The sequence below is a fragment of the Macaca nemestrina genome, chromosome 10 (genome assembly GCF_043159975.1).
Source record: "Macaca nemestrina isolate mMacNem1 chromosome 10, mMacNem.hap1, whole genome shotgun sequence".
NCBI classification, from domain to species: domain Eukaryota; kingdom Metazoa; phylum Chordata; class Mammalia; order Primates; family Cercopithecidae; genus Macaca; species Macaca nemestrina.
In genome coordinates this window covers 94,003,301-94,029,568 of record NC_092134.1, presented here as the reverse complement: position 1 = coordinate 94,029,568, position 26,268 = coordinate 94,003,301, and the positions used below count along the sequence as shown (strand labels likewise).

General features: G+C 35.0%; 2 protein-coding genes and 1 non-coding gene across 6 annotated transcripts in view; 1 reads left to right on the top strand and 2 right to left on the bottom strand.

The window, feature by feature from the left end:
* The window catches only part of REDIC1 (regulator of DNA class I crossover intermediates 1), a 172,892-nt gene extending 164,442 nt beyond the window's left edge, over nucleotides 1-8,450 (top strand). For all 3 annotated transcript variants that reach the window (XR_011609238.1, XR_011609237.1, XR_011609239.1), the window contains one exon: nucleotides 6,126-8,450. The gene's annotated coding sequence lies outside the window, so the exon portion shown is untranslated. The remainder of the gene's footprint in view (nucleotides 1-6,125) is intronic.
* The window catches only part of LOC105470142 (solute carrier family 2 member 13), a 369,854-nt gene that overhangs the window by 38,716 nt on the left and 304,870 nt on the right, over nucleotides 1-26,268 (bottom strand). The gene's annotated exons all lie outside the window — the stretch shown is intronic.
* On the bottom strand, nucleotides 22,787-22,920 carry LOC112424680 (small nucleolar RNA SNORA22). The gene has a single exon (XR_003015518.1). It is a non-coding gene; the product is annotated as a small nucleolar RNA SNORA22 (small nucleolar RNA).

The following is a 26,268-nucleotide window of genomic DNA, read 5'->3' as shown; positions in this document are numbered from 1 at the left end:
TGCTTTGTGCTTCTTAAAGCTATGGGTTCAAAAATTCTGGAATATTCTCAGTTATCATATATTCAAATATTGCCTCTTCCCCATTCTATCTTTCTAGAACTATCACTTGGAGTACGCTAAACTTATTATCCTAATCTCTCTTATATCTTGATCTCCCCCCACCTCTCTCTCTGTGTGTGTGCATCATATCTTTTTTTTTTTTAATGTTTCTTTGAGTTTCATTCAGGAAACATTTTCATATCTGTCTTTCAGTTCACTAATTCTACTGAGTCAAATCTGCTGATAAATCTATATAGTTTTAAACTTAATTTATCATATATTTCTTTTCTAGAATTTTTATAATTATAGTTATAAATCTGTTTATTGTCTGCTCATATTTCCAAAATTCTCTTTTATTTTTTAAACATCTTAAACATGGTGATTTTATATTTGTATATTTTATGGTATGAATTACTCATTTTCTTTGGACTTTTGTCTATGGAATGATTTGAGGCTTGGATTGACGTTGTTATTTCCAGAGAGGATTTACATTGGTTGTTGCTAGACACCTGGAGGTGCTGCAGAGGCAGAGCTACTTTCGAGTAAATCTTTACTAGAGGTTTTATGGGCACAGGAAGCATAAAGTCAGGCCACATAAGGGCTGACTTCTGATTTTAAATTATTGGGGTAGAGTGTTTCCTGCTCTATCCAAGCCATGGTTGAGGGAGGAAAGCTTCCTTGTTGTCCTTTTATGCATTGGGACATTTTTTCTTTTATAATAGTTGTATTGGGATCATTCACATGTCATTAATTCATTCTTTTAAAGTATATAACTCAGTGATTTTTAGTATTTTCACAGAGTTGTGTAGCCATCATCTCTATCTAATTTTAGAACATTTTCATCAGCCCCCCCCCCAAAAAACCCCACAGCCATTAGCAGTCACTCCCAAACCTCTTCTCCTCCTGGCCTCTGGCAACTACTAATCTACTCTTTGTCTGTATGGATTTGCTTATTATGGACATTTCATATTAATGAAATCATACAGTATATCACCTTTTGTAACTGGTACTAGACCTAACATGTTTTCAAGGTTATGCAAGGCAATTTTCATATTTCATTCACTCTCATGATGCAGGGCGTAACCCTTAACATCTTAATTGATCTGAGTGTGGCCATGTGACCAAATTTTTGCCATTGGAATGTGGGCAGAAATATGGTACAATTCTGGGTGCAGTAGTGCATGCCTGTAATCTCAGCTACTTGGTAGGCTGAAACAGGAGAATCTCTTGAGCTCAGGAGTTTGAGACCACCCTGGCCAACACAGTGGGACCCATTTCAAACAACAACAACAACACAAAACCCAAACAAACAAAAAAAGAAATGAGGTATAAGACTTCTAGACCATTTCCTTAAAAGCAAGCTGCCTGCCCACTTTTTCCTTTTTTTCCATTCCCATGAGCTGGCACAAGGTCTTGGTGACGGTGAGCTGGCAGAAGCTAGAAAGTATAATACCCTAGTGACTACTGAAAAAGGAGAGAAAACCCCGGCTTTAAATAATCTTGTGCTGTACAGCCAGCCAGTAAATCTCCAGAATATAACATGATTGAAATAAACTTTGTTTAGATGGGTATTTTGGTTTCAGCAGTTCAGTCTATATGCCAACTAACAATAAGATGTAGCATCATTTATTTTACCATTCTCCTGCTAGATGGTTTTGTACTATTTTTAATAATGATAATGCTACCATGGACATTTATGCACCTTTGACTTCCTTTCTAGTTATTTCCTTATAACACATTTCTAGAAGTGAAGCTGCTTATTATAGAATGTGGACATTAAGTCTTTTAAAACATACTGCCAAATATTCTATTAGAAAAGCAACTTGTTTTATGCTCAATATCAGTGTAAAAGAATGTTTTTTGGTTATTTAAAAAAACTTAAAACATAATGACCTAAAAAGTACTATTTGATAACTTGTGTAGGCACCTGATAATGGAAGCTATTCAACAGTAAGTACTGGTTAATGAAAACTATTCATTTCGTTATTCGTATAAATTCTGATGTTATGAAAACAACACGTGATTTCAAGCAAGCATGCAAGCCTGATTTAAAGTAAGCACGCAAATATCCCTAAACATTTCAGCTGGGAAACAATGGTATAAACTGTATTATGTTTGCAATGTAATTATCTTTAAGTACACTGAAAAATGCTAACATTTTCAGCATACACTGAACTTATTTTGGATTTCTGACTTGCATTTCCTGAGCTATAATTATAATGCTATTTTCTTATTTCAGCACAGATTTTTCTCATTTATATGTTGGTTCTCTAGCAGAATATGGTTTTCTGTTTTCATAAATAACAGCAATATGGGAAAATACATAAGTGGTGACTTGACACAAAATGAGGAGCTAATCTAATAACCCATCTCTTGTAAAGTAGCTAAATATTTCAGTCAATTTCACGTAGATTATGAGGACAACTTTGTCCCTTTTGTTATCTCTCATTGGTAACTTCTATTCTGTGAGAATGATAAACATGAAGCAGATAATCTAATCATATTCCTAGATGCAAGTATGCTTTCAAATAAAATGAAAAGCTAATGGATACATGTTATAAGCCAGTTATAGTAAACACACACACACACAGATACATACTGAAAACCAGTCGTAATTCAACCTATATATTCTATCCATGTAAACATGAAAGTTATTGTTTTAATTAAAGAATACTTCTAATAAGATCTTCATTGGAGGCTGTGGGAGTCAGCCTCCAGAATGTCTCCCAGTGATCTTACTTCCTGGTGTTCATGCCCTTGTGTAGCTCCCACAGAATAGGGTTAACTTATGTAACCAATTTGATATTATAGAATGATGGAGTGTGACTTCAGAAGCTAAGATCAAAGATATGATGGTGTCTGTCAGTCTCTTTCTTGGATCACCCACTTTGGAGGAAGCTAGCTGCCATGTGATGAGGACAGCCAAGATGCCCAGTGGAAAACTCCACATAAAGAGAGAAATTAAGGCCTGACAACAACCAGTATTAACCTGCCAGGCACACGAGGAAACCACCTTGGAAGGGGATCCTTTAGCTACCCTTAAGCCTTCAGAGGACTGCAATCTCATGAGAGTTACCACCCCAGAGCCTCAGCTCAGTTACTCCTGGATTTGTGACTCAGAGAAACTGAGTGAGACATAAATGTTCATTGTTTGAAGTTGTTAAGTTTTAGGGTCACTTGTGACATAGCAATAGATTACTAATATAGGGGCTTTGGAATATTAAATGAAGATCAATTAACTTGAATAAGAAACGGAAAGCAAAAGGAGATACCTTAATAAACAGTAAACTAAAATCTAGATCCCCAAGTAACTATTAATTCATTAAAAATTTACAACATACTTATTATGCATAAGAGCCCTTCAACTGTTTCTAACTGTAAAGCAGGTGCTTCTGTCCTGAGCAGACACTACAGCTCCTGTGTTTGGCTTCCTGGCAGGGCATGCACAACCTCCCAGGAACATCCTGGGCTAGTGCTGAAAGGCTGGTGAGACAGATCACATCCATTCCAGTTTTTTTTAATCTTCTGGGACATTTCTCATGACACTTTTGGAAACATAAAAATCTTTTACATTCCTTTAGTACTAAATGAAGCTCAAAATACTTTCTGTAAACACAATTATATATTAATTATAATGACATGTAAACATGTTAATGTACTATTATGTATTTTATATATATAATATAAACATATAATTTTATGAAATAATACAACAGCTTTATAGTTATAAATTAAAATTCTAATTTATAAATTGTCCCCCAAATAAATTAGAGTAATAAAGGTGCTGCTTGTTTCGAACAATCCTACCATCTTGTCCCCACTATCCCCACTTCAGATAATACAGCCACCTCAAGAATTACTGTTCTGGTGTCTTTTGTTTGTTTTGTTTTGTTTTTTTGTTTTTGAGATACACAGTCTCAGTCTGTCACCCAGGCTGCTAGAGTACAGTGGCGCAAATCTCAGCTCACTGCAACTTCCGCCTCCTGGGTTCAAGTGATTTTCCTGCCTTGGCCTCTCGAGTAGTTGGGACTAGAGTTATGTGCCACTACGCTTGGCCTCTTTTTTTTTTTTTTTTTTTTATACTTTTAGTAGCAATGGGGATTCGCTATATTGGCCAGGCTGGTCTCAAACTCCTGGCCTCAAGTGATCCGCCTACCTCGACCTTCCAAAGTGCTGGGATTACAGGCATGAGCCACCAAGCCCAGCCTGTTCTGTTCTTTAATCTTGACCATTAGGATCCCCTACATGGCCCACTTTTACAGAAAGCCACCCAGAATAACCTCTAAAATTATAGTAAAAATAAGCTTCATTTCCTCTAGAACTGGCAGAGTAGAGTAAATCAAATAAAGTAAACAAGAAGATAATCCTCTGCCCCCAAAAAACTCAACAAAAACAAAAAACAAAACAAAAACAAAAGCAAAAACCAAATCTGGGGGTTAGCTAAAAACCTGGTCAAAAAGATGGGAAAAATCAAGACCATAAAACAGTATGTACAATTAATAGCAATTCAAATGGTAGAGAATGCACGTCAGTGAAATGGAACAACTGAATGTTTTTTAAAGTTAGGCCTATTATACAAGCACGTGTTTTGAGAGAAAGCAGAATGACACATTCACATTACTAAAGCCTGGCAACTGAGGACAGCTGGCTGGATCATGAGTTCACATGCCTTAGAAAGAAACTTGGTAGACCCTTCAGATGATTGGTACACAGAGAATCAAATTTACAACAGAATAATGTGTCACCTGTCAGAATCCTTAGAGTAAGAAGTGTTCCCCTTCTGCAGTGGAGCAGGTGATATGTACAAATTACAAAATGAAGATTGATGTCTGCCTTTTTTTGCAGTTCAATGAAAAACAGATTTTTGCCGAGTAAACATATATGTAATGTTTATTGTGATAGCTGAAACTATCCCAATCTTCTAGGTACATTAAAAAATCAGGGCAACTCTAAAACTGCCATTGAGCTTCCCAAAAAGGTAATATATCTTTAAATCGTTGGAATTTTTGCAGAAAGGTAATTGATGCTGACGTGCTTTGAATGAAAACAGTAAACAGAAAAATAATTTGTGGCTAAAATCTCTTCTGAGAATAATATAAATAGGAATGCAACTTATACTGAGTAAGAATTGGCAAGGCTGTTTCCAAGGGGGATTGAAACAACTGAAGCTGCTATAGGTAGCAAAGGCATAAACAAAACATAAAGCAAACAGCCATAAACGAAACAGAGTTTTCCCGGAGAAAATGACAATCTGCTTGAGAGGGCTGACCTCATGACCTAGTCTAATTTCTCTTTGCACAGAATTAAGACTCAAATTTGGGAAATATTCCATTTAAGATTATTTTAAAAGTCAAGTGGCTGAATACAAAGATTATTACAGCAGGAAAATTCACCCAATGTACTTGTCCTAGGAAAAAGAGGGTAGAATTGGAAGTCAGCAGACTTATTTTTCTTTTCCTAGCCCTGCCATTTAATTGGTTTTCTGAATTTTAGCAAATTATTTAAGCAGTCTGGGATTCAGTTTCCTCATCTATTAAAAAAAAAAAGGCTGGCTTAGAATCCAAAATTCACTGGTTTGTGCAAAATCAGATCAACTGGAAGTGGAGACCTAGCATATTATGTTGAAGAAGGTTCTTGGGCTACTTGGAGATTCATTAGGAAAGCAGACGTTATTCACTCATTACACAAACTAATTAATGAACCAGGCACCATTCTAGGTGCTGCAGCAGCAAACAACACAAGCCATCCTCATTCCCACAGAACTTAGAATCTAGTACCTGGAGATAGTCAATGAATAAGTAAGCAAAGAATTTCACATAGTGATAATTGTCGTGATGAAAAAAAGTACAAAAGTGATATAACAGAGAAACACTAAGTGGGGTTGGGCAGTAATGGGCTGGTCAGGAAGGTCCCGCTGGCTTCATGGGTGTGTAATCTTTGCGACTGCATATGGCCTCATACTTAGAAGTCCCTGTTTGATTTAGTGCTCTGCTTGTACTGTCTTGAAATTATTGATCATTTTTAACAAGGGGCCCTGTTACATAAGTTACAGAAGCAACACTGATTAATTTTCATTTTGCATGCAGCTCCTCATATTAGGTATCCTGTCATGCGGGGATATGCGATCTGAATGACAATAAGAAGATGGACGTATGTGAAGATGGTAGAAGGACATTCTATGAGTAAATAGCAAGTGCAACATAACCTTGGTATGTCTGAGAAACAGAAAAAAGACTAAGATGGTTTATGCACAGAAGTAAGTGAAATACAGTGGCAGGAAATGATGCCAGAGAAATAGGCAAGGGCCACTTCATACAAGGAGTTGTAGGAGACTGGAAGTATAAGCATAGTGTACTTGATGAAAAGGGGTACAAGCAGAGATACCCACCCACTGGAAGTGGGACACAAGAAAACTTGTATGTTTCTGTGTGAACTTAGATTGAGACTGTTATCCATTTATCTGTCTAGAACTATGTGTATATATAGTTACATATCTATATGTAGATGTGTCTATGTATATACACATAGTTACATATCCATATCTATAGATATAAAGATACAGAGATATAGATATGAATATGTAACCATAGATATAGATATGGATATGTAACTATATCTCCATCCTGAGAATTTATAACCACAGGCCAAAAATATTATATCAGATTGAGATTTCAATGAATAATCTAGGAACCTCCAAGTAGGGAAATTAACATTAAAATAAATTATGTCATAGGGCAACAAAGCCCTCTGGGAAGGGCAACTCAGTGTGGAATCATCCAAGATAATGACATTGGAAAAGAGGCCTCACTAGAGGTATCTTCCATGGGCCTCTTGGGATACAATGAAGGCAGAAATTTCTAAATTTATTTGTATTAATTTTCAGAAAGGAGAAGTAAAGTACAGCCATTCTCCCACTTGAAGTACAGGGTATAAGGCAGCCGCTGTAAATGTTCCCTTATTCTAGGGACCAGCCTATTGGTTGGTGATAGCCCTGTGGCATCTAAAAGAAGCAAATGCAAAAACAACAACAACAACAACAAAAAAAAAACAAACTCTTTAGAAGGACAAGCTCTCAACAGAGGCTGCACAGGATTGCCATAGATAAAACCTTGATGAAAATAGACTTACATGACAATTATACAAAATGCATGAGGAAACAATCTACTGTGATCAGTAGCCAGCAGTGGATAACAACAATAAACAGCAGAGCTACAGGCACATTAAACTTTAGACTGTAAAACTATCACTTAGGAGCAAAAATAAGCATGAATATAATTATTTAAAGAAGATATCTAAAAAATTAAAAAATAGCTACTGTAAAAACATTCAGATTTAAAAAGATATAAAATGTAACTTCCTGAAAAAAATACATATACATACAAACACACACACATATATATATATATATAGTCAGACAAAAGAATTCTTCAACAGATATGCTAACCAGCAAATTGGATATATGTGAAGAAAAGCAGTGAACTGGATGAATGATCTGAATAAATTCCTCAGAATATGGCACTAAAAAATGACATCTGTGAACAAGAGCTTATGAGACAGGGAAAGCAGAATGTGATGGCCAGCGTGCATTTCACTGGAATTCCAAAAGGACAGAAGAGAGATAATTTGGTAAGTAATATCTGAAAATATAATGGCTGAGAATTTTTCATAACTGATGGAAAACAAGAATCTTCATATCTAGGAAGGACAATGATCCCTTCCCAGGATAAATACAATTACACCTCTATCAAGGTACATCAGTATGAAACTACAGAATAATGAAAAAAAAAAAAAAAAAAAAAAAGGGCTCAAAGTATCCAAAGAAAAGATGCAGTAGAGGAAGAAGAAATGTCTGAATACATTAAAAAAAAAAAAAAAAAGATTTGACAAGAAATTAAATTATGAACAAAAACTGGTTTGCATGTGTGTAAATGTAAACATGCTGTGACTTGATTAAAAGGCAGTTGGTTAGAGTGGTGGGGAAAATACACTAAATATCTTATTTAGGAGACATACCCACATATGCAAACACAAACAGTTGAAATACTTGTGAAGAAAAAGAGATGTAACAAGCAAATATTAACAAAAAGAAAAGTAGTAAAAATACTATAAATTTTAAGGCAAAAGTAGTTGATAACTACTATCCTTATCCTTGATAAGGATAAATGTCATTATAATAAAATGTTCATTCCATCAGAGAAATAGTTCTAATCTTATAAACACCTGATAATATACTTTGAGCTATGTGAAGCAACACTGATTAATTTCAAAGAGAAACTGACAACTTCACAATCATAATGATAGAGTTTAACATTCATTACCAGAAACTGCTAGATTAATAATAATAACCTGTCAAAACCAATTGATTTACTGTACTCATGTTATGCTTATTAAATAGCTTTGGTATTCCCTGATTTCTTTGTAGCTTATTCTGTAACTTTTATATTAATATGGAATAAAGGAAAGGGGACATAGATTAGTTAATTAATTAATTTATTCAACAAGTATTTGCTAAGTGACTTCTAGGCTCCACACATTGTTCTAGTCTGCTGTGTAGCAATACTAAACAGAACGTCTCTCCTCTCATGGAGCTTACATTTTAGAAAATAAATGGATAAACATACAGAAATGTTTATATTTACATGTTAAATGTAAATGGAGAATTATATACACTAAAGAGAAGCAGGGTAAGTAGTGCTAGGACGTCAGGTTGGGTAGTTCTACTGTTTTGACAGGGCTCCCAGGGAAGCCACTACGCTGGGCAGAGAAAGAAAACACTCTGCAGATACCTGAAGACTTTGGCACTTGCTTGGAAAGTGCCACAGTCTGAGGGAGAAGCCTGCTGGAGGGAGAAGTCTACTGGAGAGAGAAGCCTGCCGGAGGGAGAAGCCTGCTGGGCAGGCAAGAACAGTGAGGGTCAACCAGTGGTGACAATGGAAGGAGCCAGGAAGACAGCAAGGGCAGGCCAGGCCAGGCCAGAGAGTTGTGTGTTGGATGTGGCCAGAATGTGTAGGACTCTGCAGGGCATGGTTTTTATTCTAAATGATGTGAGAAGCCACTGCAGAGTGTTGAAGAGAAAATGGTGTGATCTGGCCTTGTTTGAAAAGGATCACTGTGGCTGCTCTGCTTTGTGCAGGGAGAGGCAGGGGTTGGGGCTGACGCTGGGACACCAGTTAGGAGGCACTTGTAATAATCCTGGGGTAGCTGGAGCAGGCGTAAGAGGTAGAAGTGGTGTGGGAAGTGGGAATCTGGGTACATCATGAAGGAGCACAGACAGGATAAATGACAAATCTTTCCAGCCTGCATTATACTCTGTCTCTTAGGTTATTGCCTTTGTTGTTGTTGTTGTTTTTCAGAGACTTTATTCCCATAGGCCTGAAATAGTGTATTTAAAAACTGATCTATTATATTTAAAACATGCTACAATATTTTTTAAAACGTTTGGAGAAGTTGTAAATACTGCTGACAGCGCTCTTTAAACACAAAAATCCATTCCACTTAAATAATCTGCTAATGGCAAAGGTAAGTGAAGGGAGTTGGAGGAGTGGCACTTCCTCAGTAACTTAGGCATCAACAAAACCAGATCTGAGTGGGCACGTCAGAGTTTAGGTTTTAAATAAAGAATCTAGGAAGGGAGTTGCCCGCTTTTTTCTCTATTATGCTTGCTGAAGGGACATTTTGGAAACACAGGAAGAGAGCAGAAAGCCGTGGGCAGGATTTGCTTAGTTTCACAGGTAATTGGATCTAACAGCAAGAGACAATTAATGGCCGGTCTATTCATTAAACACTTTCCTTAGCCATAGCAGATTCCCTGCAATTTAACAAACTTCTTTCTGATATTGATTTTGCTACCAGAAAAAGCTTACAGTGACAGCAATTGTAGCTGCAGCAGAACTGATATTTAAAATCACAAAATCAATCTGTATACCAATATATGCAAGTTTTACAACAGCTTCCGAGAACATGATTTCACAAACTAAAAATTATGAAAAAAATTGATGACAAGTTTATATTTCAAAGTTGACTCTCTTTATCTTGCCTGGAACCTCTAATGCTGAAAGATCAGATCAAAAATTCTAAATGCATTTTGAAGGGAATGAAGGATATGTCAGAACCAAAACCTTTGCCCAACAAATTGTAAAATATTCTTAACAGGAATATCTAACTGACCCTAGGTGCCTAATGAATCAATCAGCCTTTTCCACTCACAGAAGAAAATGACATTCTGCCTGTAATCCCAGCACTTTGGGAGGCCGAGACGGGCGGATCTCGAGGTGAGGAGATGGAGACCATCTTGGCTAACACGGTGAAACCCCGTCTCTACTAAAAAATACAAAAAACTAGCCAGGCGAGGTGGCGGGCGCCTGTAGTCCCAGCTACTCGGGAGGCTGAGGCAGGAGAATGGCGTGAACCCAGGAGGCGGAGCTTGCAGTGAGCTGAGATCCGGCCACTGCACTCCAGCCTGGGCGACAGAGCGAGACTCCGTCTCAAAAAAAAAAAAAAAAAAAAAAATTACATTCTGTCCTTTGAACGAGGCACCTTTTATCCTAAATTCTACAGGATATATATTTTCCCTGTGATCCAATTAGAAGTCACACAGGCTTCTATCTGATTGCATTTATCATTACCTGAAAATTACAAGAAGTCCACAAAAAGTCATGTTCTCAGTTGTGGTAAAATCAAATCCAAAGTGCTTATTAAAGAAGTTCCACTGTACTTGGAATACAACTTCTTCAAGGAAACTTCCTTAAACAGACTCAGGAAAAGATCTTAAGGTATTTTAGACGGTATACAGAAAGTTAGTATCTTAATATTTGAGAATTCTTCAAAATGCTTAAATTATACCGTGGGAAACATTGATTGTTATGTTTTGTTATGGAATAATGAAATCAAGACAGCTGAAAATAAATTTGTAGGAGTTAAACTTGGAAACAACCCATATGTCTTTAAAAGGGTGAATTGTTAAGAAAACCGATATATTCATATCTACAATATTACTCAGCAATAAGAAGGTATGACCTACTGACACAGACAAGAATCTCCAGAGAATTATGCTGAGAAAAAAGCCAGTCCCCAAAGATTAGTGTGTAGGATCCTATTTATTAAATGTTCTTGAGATGACAACATTCCAGAAATGAAAAAAGCACATTAGGTTGGTGCAAAAGTAAGTACAGTTTTTGCCACTGAAAGTAATGTAAAAACCTCGAAAACATTTGCACCAACCTAAATAGTGGTCATGAGGAGTTAAGGACAGGGACATGGAGGATGTGGGGAGTGGAGTGTGCTTATAAAAGGCCACCACCAGGGATCCTTGTGGTGACAGAACGATATCTTGACTGTACTGGTGGACACACAAGCCTACATATGATAAAACTGTATAAAATACATACACATGCATAAGTAAAACAAAGTCTGAACACAATCAGTGGATTGAATCAATGTCAATCTCCTGGGTGAAACTACACTATAATTATGCAAGGTGTTATTCAGGGGAACTGGGTAAAGAGTACATGGGATCTCTACATTATTTCTTAAAACTGCATGTAAATATATAACTATTTCAAAATAAAAACATTAATTGAAAAACAAAGGGTGGCTACAAGACTTGATAAATATCAGCTTGGGTACTCATTTGCTTTCAAAGGTACTATGAAACCTAAGGAGCTACAAGCAAATAAATTTGATGATTAAAATGGATAGATGATTTAGTTTTTCTATTTCTTTTTGTGTTTTGGAAATTTGCGTCATCAGGAATTTTGTCCATTTCTTCTAAGTGCACTCTTTTAATTATAATAATGGAGAGTTGGGTCGTCTTCTCCCCCTAGGTGAGTCTAGCTATAAAAGTTGCCTAAGCCAACTTTTAATAATTGTACCAGGAGAATCTTGTCTGTGATAAAAAGTGTCATCAAATGCTGTTTGCTTAAAGTAGAATTAGTCTGTCCTTTGAAAATAGCTAGGAATATATGATTTTGTATGCTATAATTCTTGGAAGCCAAGAAATCCAGTACTTTAATCACTCATTCATGTATAATATACGAAATATAAAGTGTACCCATTTTATGTGTAAGCCAATGAGTTTTGACAATGTGTAAATCCATGTAACCACTACCACAGACAAGAGAGTAAACATTTCCATAACATCAAAAAGTTCCTTCATGCCCAACTCTAGTCAATAACTGAGCTATTTCTGGTCAACAGATACTGGTTTTGCTTTTCTAGAATTTTATATAAATACTTGTCCAGTATACATTGTTTTGTATCTGGCTTTTTTGCCCAACACAATGTTTCTGAAATTGTACCAGGTTATTGGACATATCAGTAATTCATTCCATCTATCTGGGTGGTATTTAATTATATGGGTGTATCATAATTTGCGTATCCACTCACCTGTTGAAGTAACATCTAGGTAATTTCCAATTTTGTCCATTATGAATAAGGCTGCTATAAACAATTGTGTACAAACATTTGTTGGACACATTTCGCCTGACTAAATATGTCATAGTTGAATTACTGGGTTGTATGGAAAGGATGTGATTAACTTCAGAAGAAACCTCCAAACTAATTTCTGAAGTGTTTGTACCAATTTGCATTCCCATTAACATGATGCTTCACAACCTCTCCAACACCTAATATTTTGTCTTTTTCATTTTAGCTATTTTAGTTGGTGTGCTGTAGCATGTCAATATAATTTTTTTGCATTTCTCTAATGATTAATAATGTTGAACATTATATCTATGTGCTTATTTGCCATCTTTTTATAGTCTTTTGTGACTTGTCTGTTCAAATCTTTTGGCCTTTTTGAAAGGTTGCTTTTTTTGTCTTATTTTTAAGTTGTAAGAATTCTTTATTCATAAGTCCTTTGTTAGATATACTTACTGCAAATAATACTTCTGGTCTGTGGCTTGGGCTTTGTATTCTCTTAACAATGTCTTTCAAAGAGTAGATCATTTTAATTTTAATAAACTCCAATATATCAATTTTTTCTTTTGTTGCGTGTGCTTTTTTTGTCCTATCTACTTGCTTACCCTGATGTCACAAAGATTTCCTCCTGTTTCCTTATAAATGTTTTATGATTTTAGCTTTTACTATTAGGTCTATGATGTATATTGAGATTTTTTGTTTGTTTGTTTAGGGTGTAAGAACTGAAGTGCATTCCCTCTACTTTCTCCCACAATGTAGACAGCCAACTGCATTAGTACTATTTGTTGAAAAGACTATTCTTTCCCCATTGGATTAATTTGGTCTTTTTATGGAAAATCAATTCGCCATGCATATATGGATCTATTTCTTGACTCTCTTCTGATCCCTTGATGTTTATGTCTATTTTACCAACATCACATTGTCTGGATTACTGTAACTTTATAGTAAGTCTTGAAATCAGATAGGAATGTCTTTCTTTTTCAGGAATGTTTTGGCCACTACAGTTCTTTTGCATTTCTATATAAATTTCAGAACCAGCTTGTCATTTTTTACAGAATTGTTTATAGGGATTATGATTAGAATTAGTTGAGTTGATCTATAGATTAATTTAAAAGGAACTGACATCTTAACATATTGAGTCTTCTTATCCATGAGTGTGATCTCTTCAGTTAGATCTTCTTTAATTTCACTCAGTAACATTTTATAGTGTTCAGTGTAGTGATCCTGTTATTTCTTGCTAAATTTATCTTTAAGAATTTCATGTTTTGATGATATAATTAGCCTTTAAAATATTTCATTTGCCAATTTTTAGTAATAGAAGTAAAATATATTTGTCTACATTAACCTTTTTTGAGACCTTGTTACATTCATTTATTCTTATAGCATTTTATAAAAATAATGCCATCCGAAAATAGAGTATATCTTCCTTTTCAAACTATATGCCTTTTCTTGCCTTATTACACTGGCTAGGACCTCCAGGAAAATGTCATGTAGAAGTGTTAAGAGTAGACATTCTCACCTGGTTTTCGATTTTAGAGGGAAAATAATATTTTGCTATTAAGTATAATATAAGCTGTAGGTTTTTAAGAGATGTTGTGTATCAGGTCGAGGAAGTTTCCTTTCATTACAAGCCTTCTGAGAGTTTTTTTTATCATGAATGGATTTGGAATTTCATCAGTTTATTTTCTGTATATATTAAGATGGTCGTATTATTTTTCTCTTTTCTTCTATTAATATAATGAATTACACCAATTGAATACAGATGTTAAATCAACCACGCGTTCCTTTATATTGCTGGATTCAATATGAGAATTTTTCTGTCTATATACAAGGGAGATACTGTGATGTTCATCTATAGTTTTTATTCCTTGTAGTTTCTGGGTAGATTTGGTAATGAAGATAAAACCAACCTTATAAAATGAGTTGGGAAATTTCCCCCACTCTGCTCTTTTCTTGAAAGAGTTTATATAGGATTGGCATTATTTCTTCTTTAAATATCTGGTGTAATTCACCAATGCCGTTTTCTTTGTGGGGAGATTTTTAATACAAATTTGATTTTTTAAATAGATGATTTAGTTTTCCTATTTGTTTTGGAAATATGTGTAAACAGGAATTTTGTCCATTTATCTGAAGTGCTCTCTTGTAATTTTAATAATAGAAAGTTGGGTCTTCTTTTCTTCCTAAACGAGTCCAGCTATGACTTATATACTTTATTGATCTCTTCAAGAAATCACCTTTTGATTTCATTTACTTCATCTATTGCTTTTACATTTTCTATTTTATTGATTTCTACTACCATTATTTCGTTCCTTCTAATTACTTTGGGTTTTAGTTGCTCTTCATTTTTTAGCGTCATAATTGTAAGCTTAGGTAATTGATTTTAAACCTCTTAAAATTTTCTAATATACTTATTTTAATGTATAAGTTTGCTGTTAAGTATTGCTTTAGCTGCCCCCTGACGTTCTCGATATGTTATAATTTCATTTTCATTGACTTCAAAATATTTTCTAATTACCATTTGATGTTGTTTTTTACAGCATGGGTTATTTAGAAATGTATTGCTTAATATCCAACTAGTTAGTAATTTTTGTGAAAATTTTTTTTTTTTACTGATTTCTAAGAAGATCTATTATTAGAGGAATATACATTTAAGAATTTTATGTCTTGATGAATTGGCCACTTTATTATAAACCATCCTTCTTAATCTCTGATAATATTCCTTAATCTGGAGTCTTTGTCAAATATTAACAAAACCACTCCAGCTTTATATGATTAGTGTTAATATAGTATGTCTGTTTCCATCCCCATTTTTCTAGACAGCAGACAGCTGCATTTGTTTTCATGTCTAGTTGGACAACTCTGTCTTTTATTGGAGTTTCTAAACAATTTATTTTAACATACTTTACCAATAAAGTTGGTTTAAATCTCTAATTTGTTTCTTTTATGGTTATCTCATCTCACTGTTGTTACTTGTCTTAGTCTGTTTAAGCTGCTATAACAGAATACCACAGACTGGGTGGCTTTTACACAAAGAAATTTCTCAGAGTTTTGGAGGCTGGGAAGTCCAAGATCAAGGCACAAGAAGATTTGGTGTCTGGTGAGGGCCTGCTTCCTGGTTCATAGCCATCTTTTATCTGTGCCCTCACATGGTGGAAGGGAAGAGGGAATCTATCTGGGGTCCTTTTGATAAAGATACTTATCCCATTTATGATGGCTCCACCCTCATGACCTAATCACCTCCCAAAGGCCCCACCTCCAAATATCCTCACATTGGGACTAATTTCTTTTTTCTTTCTCTGTCTCTCTCTTTCTTTCTGATGGATGCTTGCTCTGTTGCTTAGGCTGGAGTGCAGTGATGCAATCTCAGCTCACAGCAACCTGCGCCTACGAGATCCAAGTGATTCTCCTGCCTCAGCCTCCTGAGTAGCTAGGATTACAGGCGCCCACTGCTACGCCTGGTTAATTTGTATATTTTTAGTAGAGACAGGGATTTGCCATGTTGGCCACGCTGGTCTCGAACTCCTGGCCTCAAGTGATCCACCTGCCTCAGCCTCCCAAAGTGTCGGGATTACGGGCGTGAGCCATGGCGCCTGGCGGGTTCTAATTTTAACATATGACTTTAGGGGGTGGGGGGACAAATATTTAGTTTGTAGGGTTTTTTTTTTTTTTTTTTTTTTTCCGAGAGGGAGTCTCACTCTGTCACCCAGGCTGGAGTGCAATCGTATGATCTCCTTGCAACCTCTGCGTCCTGGGTGCAAGTAATTCTCCAGTCTCAGCCTCCCAAGTAGCAGATACTACAGGTGCCTGCCATCATGCCCAGCTAATTTTTTTTTTTTTTTAGTAGACATGCGATTTCACCATGTTGGTCAGGCTGGTCTCAAACTCCTGGCCTCAAGTGATCCGCCTACCTTGGCCTCCCAATGTGTTGGGATTACAGGCATGACCCACTGTGCCTGGCCTATAGTATTACTTTTGCCCTCCCTTTAAAACTTCTTTTATTGGATTAATTAGATTTTTTTTTGCATTCCATTTTATTTATTCTATTTGCTTCTTAGCTATCTTAAAAATACTTTTTTTAAAAAAAAATCTAGGTCAGCATTTATTTTGACATACATCAAAATTTTATTTTATTACAAATATTTTCAAATATATTCAAAAGTAGAGAGAACAGTATAATTAACTGGATGTACCCATAACAAACTTTCAACAACTATAAACACATGGCCCATCACATTTCATCTAAATTGCCACTTACTCCATCTCTCCTGGGTTACTTTGAAACAAATTTCAGATACCATATTTCATCTGTTACTCTTTCAGTATGTATCTCTGCAAGGACTTAAAAAATATACAACAGTATGATTACTGCACCTGAAAAATTAACAATAATTTCTTAAGAACATTAAACAGCCAATCACTGTTCACACTTACCTGGTTGTCTTTAAATGATTTTTTTTTTTCAGTTCATTTGAATCAAGATTCAAATAAGGCCCATTGCTTGCCAACTGTCTGTTTTTATTGGAGTAGTGGGGGTTGAAGAAGCTTCAGGGAGACTTAAAACACTGCTGCAGCCACTACCATCTACAAATCTCAGTGTGATTTCCACTTGATTTAAAATTTAAAATAGCAATTAAAAAGATGTAATTGGGAATATTAACTAAACAGAACCCCTACACAGGCATTTTAAAATTGGAGTTTCCATTTTATGCTGAAGAATGTCATTCTTGGAAACTGTCTGAAATCTACACAGTCACATCTTGGATAACTCCACATTTCGAAAGTTTCAATCTTGGACAATTTCCAGTATGAGTGATTTCCTATATTACTTCATCTATATCGTATTGCCAAATTCTGTAAAGCTATAATCATATCTTTCAAGAGGAGGAAAACTGCTCTGAATATTCTCTTCACTTTTGCCCATATTCTTTTCTTTCTTTGTGATAATTAAGAATTAAATTAATTTAAAATGTGAGGTCTGGGGACAATACTTCAAAACATTAATCAACCATTCTGATGTAGATCGTATTGCTGGAGTTTTAATGTCATTGCTTTACCTCCCTAGGAAATGAGCTACAGATGTAGACAGCAAGTGTAATAGCTTAGTAGGAATAAGCTTACGAAAGACACTTAATGAATTATGTATTCATAATTTCCTCTTTGTACTGTTTTCAAAAACTAGCCTAAACTTTTTCCAAATAGAAAGTAAAGAGAAAACATCTACTCCTTTAAGAACAACACAAGAAGGCTTTAGCTGATCTTTATTGTATCAAATAACACACTGGCTCATTAAGATTAGATCAAAATTCTGATAATGCTAAACACTGTTATAACTGTATACAATTTAACAAAAGTTAACAGATAAAAGTTCTTAAAACTGAAGAATGCTTTGGTAGGAAAAAAAAGAACTCCTCTTTTATGGTAAAATACTCGCATACTTAAGAACAAAAAAAAAACAAAGAGAGGAAAAACACAAATTGCTGTCAGTTACTAAATTTGGTTATCTCATACAATTCTGTCTGCTATCCCTGCATGTACAAATCCTATCTATCCTTCAAGGCGTAGCTCAACACTACTAAGAAAGAAATTTTAAATTTCACATTTGCCAATTAGATATGCATTATCAATCACTTTATCCACTTAGGTAAAGCAGAAAGATATGCTAGATTGTGGAGCTGAGATTTTTAAGTTCGTCTCTAAAAAATTAAATCAAATTTACGAATTCTTCTCACATTTTTTTTTCATTTGACTTTCTTAGTGATCTTGGATGTAAGCAAGATCTAGTGTTATTACTTTTTTCTATTTTAAAGATCCGCGAACTAAGGATTAGACAAGTAAAATAAATGACCCAAGGCCATCTTCTGGTCAGTTACTGAGTCCAGACACAAATCAAAGTCGCTGGATTTCAGGAAGTGTTCTCTTTATGTTATACCAAAGCTAAGCTGCCCATTGATTTTAGACTTTCTGAAAGAAACTTCCTGAATCCCATATGCCCAAATATGAGTCAAAAATAGAAAAAGAGAAAACAGAATAAAGCAGAGAATATTGTGAGCTGTATTGGATATGGTGATGGTCTGGCCTTTATTGCTAACTACTGTCATTTCTACTCCAAGTTTTTCAAACAGACTTATCTTCTCCACATGATATAAAATCATCTGGAAGAATAAAATGAACAGGTTCTTTGTCAAAACAGCTACAGGACTGGTAGGCTGTAGCAGTCTTTCTTTTCACCTATTACTATCCTTTCACTAATATTCACATGCACTGAGAGATTTCTATGCATCCAGGCATAATGTCTGGCAGCGAGAACAACATTATCCCAACTTTGCCCTTGAGAAGTTTCTGGTTTGGGGAACACGAAGAGGCAAACAGGGATAAAAATAACCATAATGCAAAATTATTGCTTATAGAAAAAGCACTGGAAAGTAGTTCTACTAAAGGGCATGCAGGGAAAAATAGAGCATTTGAAGCAATAGCTGAAAAGTATCTTAGTATATGCTAGCTACAATGACATAATTCCGACATTCCCAGTCTGGAAAAAACAAATGTTGTTTTAGTTGTTAAGCTATAGCACAGTACAATATTCTATAAAAGAGATCCAATTGTCAAATAAATATAACCAAATAAAACTGCAAAAGTAGTGTGTTAATGTTTCAGAGCCAGTGACATTATGAAGTCATAGATTTCTGAAATATTTTCTGTTCTGAGTATACATTTTGTTCAAGAAATTCAATTAGATATTCAAGTCTTATTCAATTGGCTATTCTCTAGACTTAAACAGTGTCCACCAAATCCTAACGGTGACATTTAAATTGATGAGGCACATAATATGTCCTGGGTTGATAGTGAGCTGAGGTCTGAAACAGTTTCAACTAGAGTTTGCCTATTCCTTTTTCAGTTTTGTGAACTTGGGGTTTGTTTCTGGGTTGGATCTACGCTTGTTATGATTCTCAAATTAGCACATGTACTGATGTGCTACACAAAAAAATAGCACATTTCTTCTACAAGCAAAAATGTTCTTTTCTCACTGGTGGGGTGAAGGATGAGATGAGATGAAAGGCTGTAGGTTGGGTTGCCTAGAAAAATCAAGGATAAGTAATACACGAATTATATTAGCTGGACATGAGTGTATTTGAGGGTATAAAGGAATATTCACTTAATTTTTAAAAATAAAACACTAGGATGAAAAACCAACAAATAAGCCTGTCCTGTCATGGGTCTCCTTTGGTTACGCTGCAAGAAGCTCTCCTTCATCCTTAGTTCTTGGCGATAAGCTGGTGAAAAGCAATGCGCTACTGAATTCAGAAGAATTCTAAACAATTTAAAGATTTTAAGAGTTTGAAAGCCTTTAATAAAAATGCCTAGAAAAACAGATATTTTTAGCTTTTTACATCCTATATACTGGGTATGCGTCATTATTTCCTTTTATCTTGGGCAAATGTATTATCCTATTGTGGGTTGAGTCATTCCCACTTTCAGGATACCAAGAACCACAAATGCCTTGAGGGAAAAAAAATAGGTAGGTGGTGAGTGACTGTATCCTTCTTTTTTCATAACAGCAGCACACAGAGAACATCTCATTCAACTTTTAAGTTGGAAGATAAAAGAAGAGTGAATAGTATTGGGAAAAAGTATACTAATCTCTTTGAACATCTCTCACAGCAGTACTCAACAAATTCATTAGAAAGTCTCTTTTGAAAGACTCAGACTAGCTCATAACCAGTTCCAGGTTGCTCATTTTGGGGTGGTCCATGTGTGTGTGCTAGGATGGGATGCAGGAGGTCATTAGACAAGGTTACACTGCTGTTACAAGTCACAGGCAAATCCACAGAATGATCAATTCCATTACTGTTTCCATTTAGGATGGGGTGTGCTGGCTTCTAGCTGTGGGTCATCTGCTCCACAGATTTGAGCTCTTAGTAACTTAAATTGTATCGACTCCTTATTTAGTGCAGAGACATTTTCTTGCCTGAAATGAAACTTCTGCATCACAAAACATCAAACTTTTATAAAGGTCAGCTGAGAAAGGCAACTTATGACCGCTAAGGGGTTTAGTGAAATAAAGATACAGAACCCTTCATCTATATTCACAAAAAAGTTAGTTGTACACAGTAGATCACAAAATTTAACTACTATTTCAGTTAGTAGTCATTTTAGTTTTACATACTTTATATATATTTTAAAATATCTATAGCCAAAGTATGTAGATACCAAACAATCTATGAGAAAAACTCAAAGCTGTCAGCCTTATCAGGACTTTGTCAGTGTACCTGGGGCAATTCTGCTTACTTCAAAGACAGTTCCTTGCCCAGCAAAGAGAGATCCACAAATGAGAATACTCACTACAGAGAAGGCTATGTGTTCTTGTTTCCTGAACTGACTTCCAGGATACACATTCTTTGGGCTTGTCTAGGCCTGCCCTGTTTTTCTTCATTCTATGTTGTCAGTTTCTCCTCTGCTTTGTCCTTTCAAGTAGTATCTCTTTATGGTAACACTTTCCAGCTCTTTAACTTCTACAAATGTTTCCTAATCTACCTCCTGCATTCTTGCACTGCCAGACAGCCCCCTTGGGCCACTCCTCTGACTCAAGTGACATCCCCAGGTGTGTGATCCCTCCTCTCAGTCATGCCTAATGTGTTGTGGCTTTCCAGAGTCTGCCTCCCTCCTGGATCTGGGCAGACAGAAACAATCACATAAAATTTCTTAGGCTTAATTGCAGTGGCACAAAATACGTTTCCTGGTTTCACTGTCTTGAAAAAGCTATTAAATATGCACAGAGCTCCTAAAAATCATCTGATTCCCCAAGTCATGTACACCTAACACTGAGGAGTTGATTTTTGAAACTTTTCTGTGAAGTCACAGGAAAAAAAAAAAAAAAAGAGTTGGGGGGAGGGGGAGAAGACATCAAATATTGATCTGTACCTTCTTAATTTCTATTTAAAGAAGCAAAGTAATAATAATCGAGAATTACTTGCAAAAATGTCCACTGCTACCAAGATATCAGATAGGATCTCTTACGAATCAATGAAGAACTTAAAATAGTATCTGAGTTAGCAGGGAAGATGATGCTCTGAGTAATTACCTTCTTTGTTTAACTCTAACTTTACAAGTAGCTAATTACATAAGTTTATAAGTTCTAATTACATAAGTAGCTTATGTGACATAGCCCAAGGTCAGCATGTATCTCTGCTTTGTAATCACCTTTGAAATTCTGTTTCAAGTGTGTCTAACTGTCCTAGCTGATGTCCCCCAAGTTTTTATAAATACTATGGTTTGGCATTCTATCTTAGGTTATACAGAAAGTTCTTAAAGTTTGTTGACCAATTAAGTAGGCAGAATAAATGTAGATGTTTCTATACCAATAACAACTACAGTTTGAAAGCACAGATGTAGAAAAGTTTCTACATAAAATATTGTTTTAAGTATAAAAATTGAAATGTAAAATATTGACTTAACTCTGATCTGGCCCTTTTCTTCCCTGATTCTCCTGAGCAGAATTCTGATTGCCTGTTTCCTAAGCCAATTAATTAAAAAACAACATAGGTCTGCATAATCAAGTATTTCCCAAAAACTCAATGTTAAACCAAAGATGATTTTCCACTGTCAATTATAGTTTTCAGACAACCGCTTGCACCCCACAGAAGGGAAAACAGTGTAGTTATATAATCAAGCAGGTTCCTATCTCTGAGGCTTCAGAAGTTTTGATGGTTGAAATGGTTTAGTAAATGGGTATCCATGCATCACACAGGCAGTCTCATTTTTAAGCCTTAAATGAAATTTTCATCATGAATAATAAAGAATATATGATATATTTTTACAGGCCTAAAAATGTCACAAAATAAATTCATGGTTTACAAGTATTTTTATCATTTGGAGAATTTGTTTTCCTCATTTATGTCACAGAAAGTTAAAGTAAGTCACAGTTATAAGACCTTCAGCATTATTTTAAAATATATTAAGGTGTTAATACATAATCTTTAAATATTTACAGTCCATATCTTGTATCTGAAATACTCTATCCCATAGTTTACTATAAACTTTTATTTATCAAACCTTCTATTATTTGATGTTCCTAAAAGCCCAGGGTTGATTTCTAAAAATCACTCCAAATTTGCACATTCTACAATACATTTTTCATTTACCTTTTCTCTCAAATGTCCATGACGCTAAGCAGTATACACTGTAAATATTTTTCTTTCTCTATGTATTTGTAAAAGGAACATTCATTTCTTTAAAATAATTTTGAAGTATGTTTGTGTAAATGTTACAATCTACCTCTTAGATTATAAATCTTAGGGAGTAATGTCTGAGTCTTTTTAATATGCTTTCAATTAAATGTGCTGGCTTTCTGAATACATCTGAAAGGATGAATGTTCTTTTCAATGCAGAGGAAAATAACAGACATTGCTCTAGCACAGAGTCAAAGCCAAAGGAACTATAAAGCACACTTGGGTGTTCACTGTGCAATAATACATTTTTAATAGCATGCAGCACAATGTCAAATTTCAATCCTATAAAATGACCACAGAAAAAACTCTTTATCTTACCAGGTATAAATGCCATACCAATGTGAACAGAGTTTAAATTCTGTTATATAATCCAATCTACCAATAATTAAACCTAAGTTTAATATTTATGAGTTTGTCCATGCAGAACAGCTCTAAATCCAATCTTTCCCTATACTCATTTACCAAATAAATGACGACAAAAAGAAAAAAATGTGATTTTTGGAGGGTTCCAGGAAACATGTGTCTCTGAAATGAAAATGAAGTGGGTTAATTCTTGGAACTATTTAAGAATAAAGTTCCTAGATAAAATAAGCCAGCATTCATCCTAACAGAGGACAAGTAAAGTCAGAGTGAAGGGCAGTATAATGGATTTTTCTTAGAAATTCTGAGCACAGAGTTTTGTGTTATCACAGTTTTCAGGTTGCCATTTTGGCACTGTTTTGAAACTGTAGGAATTGTGATTGGTATTGGTTCATGAATGTCTATGCATATTCCAATACTAAAACATGGATTGCTATTGTACAAACTGCACAAGTTGTAAACCCAGATCATATGTAGTGGAAAACTATTTTGTTTATGTTATAAAACTAGCACTGAAACCAAGAGAGTAGGAAGGACCTGGATACCAAATGATGTGTACAGAGGCAGTGGTTCTTTGATTTGAATGGTCAAATTTTATTTCATATATGCTGTCCAGCAAAACACTTCCTGAGATTATCTGGATATCTAATGCTGCTCTTCTTTCTGTACCATAGCAGCATGTATAATCTCCTGCTTAAATTTTTAAATTTATATATATAAAAAACAACATTTAAAAATGCAAGCACCATTCTTCTATATCCCTTATATTACTATATTTCCACATGCCCCGCCCTTTACTTGTTCTTTATAAAATTCTTTACAATTTCTTCTTCCTTCCTATATCAGAATTTCATCTCTTAAACCTAAAGCCACTTACATTGCCCCTACTTAAAAACCTTAACAACTCTCTACTTCCTATGGCAGTGTTCCCCAAACTCACGACATTTGGCAATCCCTTTCATAATTTTTTACCCTTTCTTTCATTGCCCTGTACTACTATTTGTTTAATAGTTTTCTTTAGAGTTCCTTTTATAACTTAAACAAAAAATTTTGTGCCCTTCCACAGTAGAATCCAGCTTATCTTGCTATATCAGTCAGAAGAGAACCAATTATGTCAGAGTAACAGAAGAGGTCAGATTGCAGTGAGATTGACAAACCCCAAGGTTAATGCATTGCTCACACCACAGGTCTGCTTCAGGTCAGTTATGCTTCTGCTCCACAGTTTCTTCACCCTGTGACCAAATCTAATGGAACACCTTCTATTTTAGGATATGGCCAACTATACTGAAGAAGGAAAAGAGGACGTGGAAAATCTTTGTTTAAAACTCCATGCCTTAAAGCTTTGGTTCAGAAATGACAGGGATTGGTTCCACTCTAATTTCCTTGGCCAGAACAACTCATGTGGATAAGACTGAATGGGCCAGGGAAATACAGTCCTTCCCTTGGGAGCGGCAGCAGATATTTTGAACAATAATACAATCAATCAAAATCACACTTGCCAAGAATAGAAGATGGTGACATAAAAATGGAATGAAAAGAACATTATTAATTTCTAATTAGATAATGTTTCCTGCCCAAGTGTTAAAATCATGCTAGCCAATTGATTTTCTTCTTCACAGACTGAAAATATTTAACTCACTATGTGACACAATATCCTGTCCATGTCCAGGTATCACATAAAGCCATTCACCTAAAATCACTGGCAATATGATTCCCACACCTATAAAAATGTACCTATAAAAAACAAATTAAAATCTCTAAATAAGGCTCTTTAACAATCTGATCTAAACTCATATTTCCTGTATTGGCGCCAGCCATACATTTTCCTTTCTCTTGTTCTCATTACTTTCTCAACCCCCTTTTTAATAAATGTCAAGCTCCCCAGACTTCATCTCTGCTGTACATCTTCTGATGCTTAATTGCTCCAATGTTTGATGAACCAAGGTTCACCACTGTTATCTTACATTCACCAGACACATGGAATTCAAACTTTGGCTTTTATCCTCATAATAAAAATCTTAGTCTTATTTAATCTTCTTTAGTGAGAAATAACTCACAGTCTACTTTTCAAAGGAAATATGAAGAAAAATTTTAAAAATGTAAAAGGAACATGGGTTGACTAGAAATATTAGCTTTTGACTAAAAATGAAAGGTAGTCAAATATACTATGAATATCACTACTTGGATAAAACTGTTTAAAAGTGTTTATTTATTATTACAATTAAATATCAACTAAGAAATTCAATAAATTAACATGGACGAGGGAGATAAATTATTCAGAAGTGTTTTGGTCTTTTGATTTGTAGACTGTGCAACATAAATAGTATCAGAGTCTGCAACATAGTCACTAAATCCAAGGGAATCTAAGTTTCTGAACTTGAAAAAGTAATAGCCTAGAGGCATGTGATCTCTGAAATTATTTACAGGTAGATGAAACTTCCAAACACATAACATGCAGCCACAGACACTAAAGAGAATAATGTACCATAATGACTTCTATTTAAGCAGTAACATGAAGAAAAGTAGAATTTTAAAACTCAAATTGATTAAAATATTCTATATTAGATACTATACTTCTCTCTATAAAATTTATGTTGGTAAAAATTAACTTTGAGCTACACTGTTATTAATTTAGGAGCACAGCTGGAGTTTTTCCTATCCCTATGTGACTAGCTGATAAAAATACATCAATCCTGTACATGAGTACCTTAAGATAATGATGTGGTTTGTTAATGATAAAATAAATTTCATTTTCTAAATACAAAAGTGATATCTCTTTTCAAAAAATTTACAGAGGTTACAAAGGAAAATGCTCTGTTTTTGCTATTTGATAATAGTTTTGTAATACATTTGGTCTTATGCTATCACCATAGATAAACTGCTTCCCTGGCATATCAGTGAATATTTTCAGGAAAAATGCTGAATATTTCTTCTAATAATTTTTAGCCAGGATGACGATGATGATGATGATGACGATGATGATGGTGATGATGATGATTATAGATGGAGTCCTGCTATGTTACCCAGGCTAGCTTTAAACTCCTGGGCTCAAGTGATCCTCCTGCCTTAGCCTCTCGGGTAGCTAGGACTACAGGAATGTGCCAACTCACCTAGCTTCTTCCAATAATTTTTAAAAAGTGTTTTTCATAAAGTATGGCTCCAAGCAATATTTTTGCGGTAATATACTGAAGCACATGGTTAAATTTTATTTTTAAACTGTTTTTTA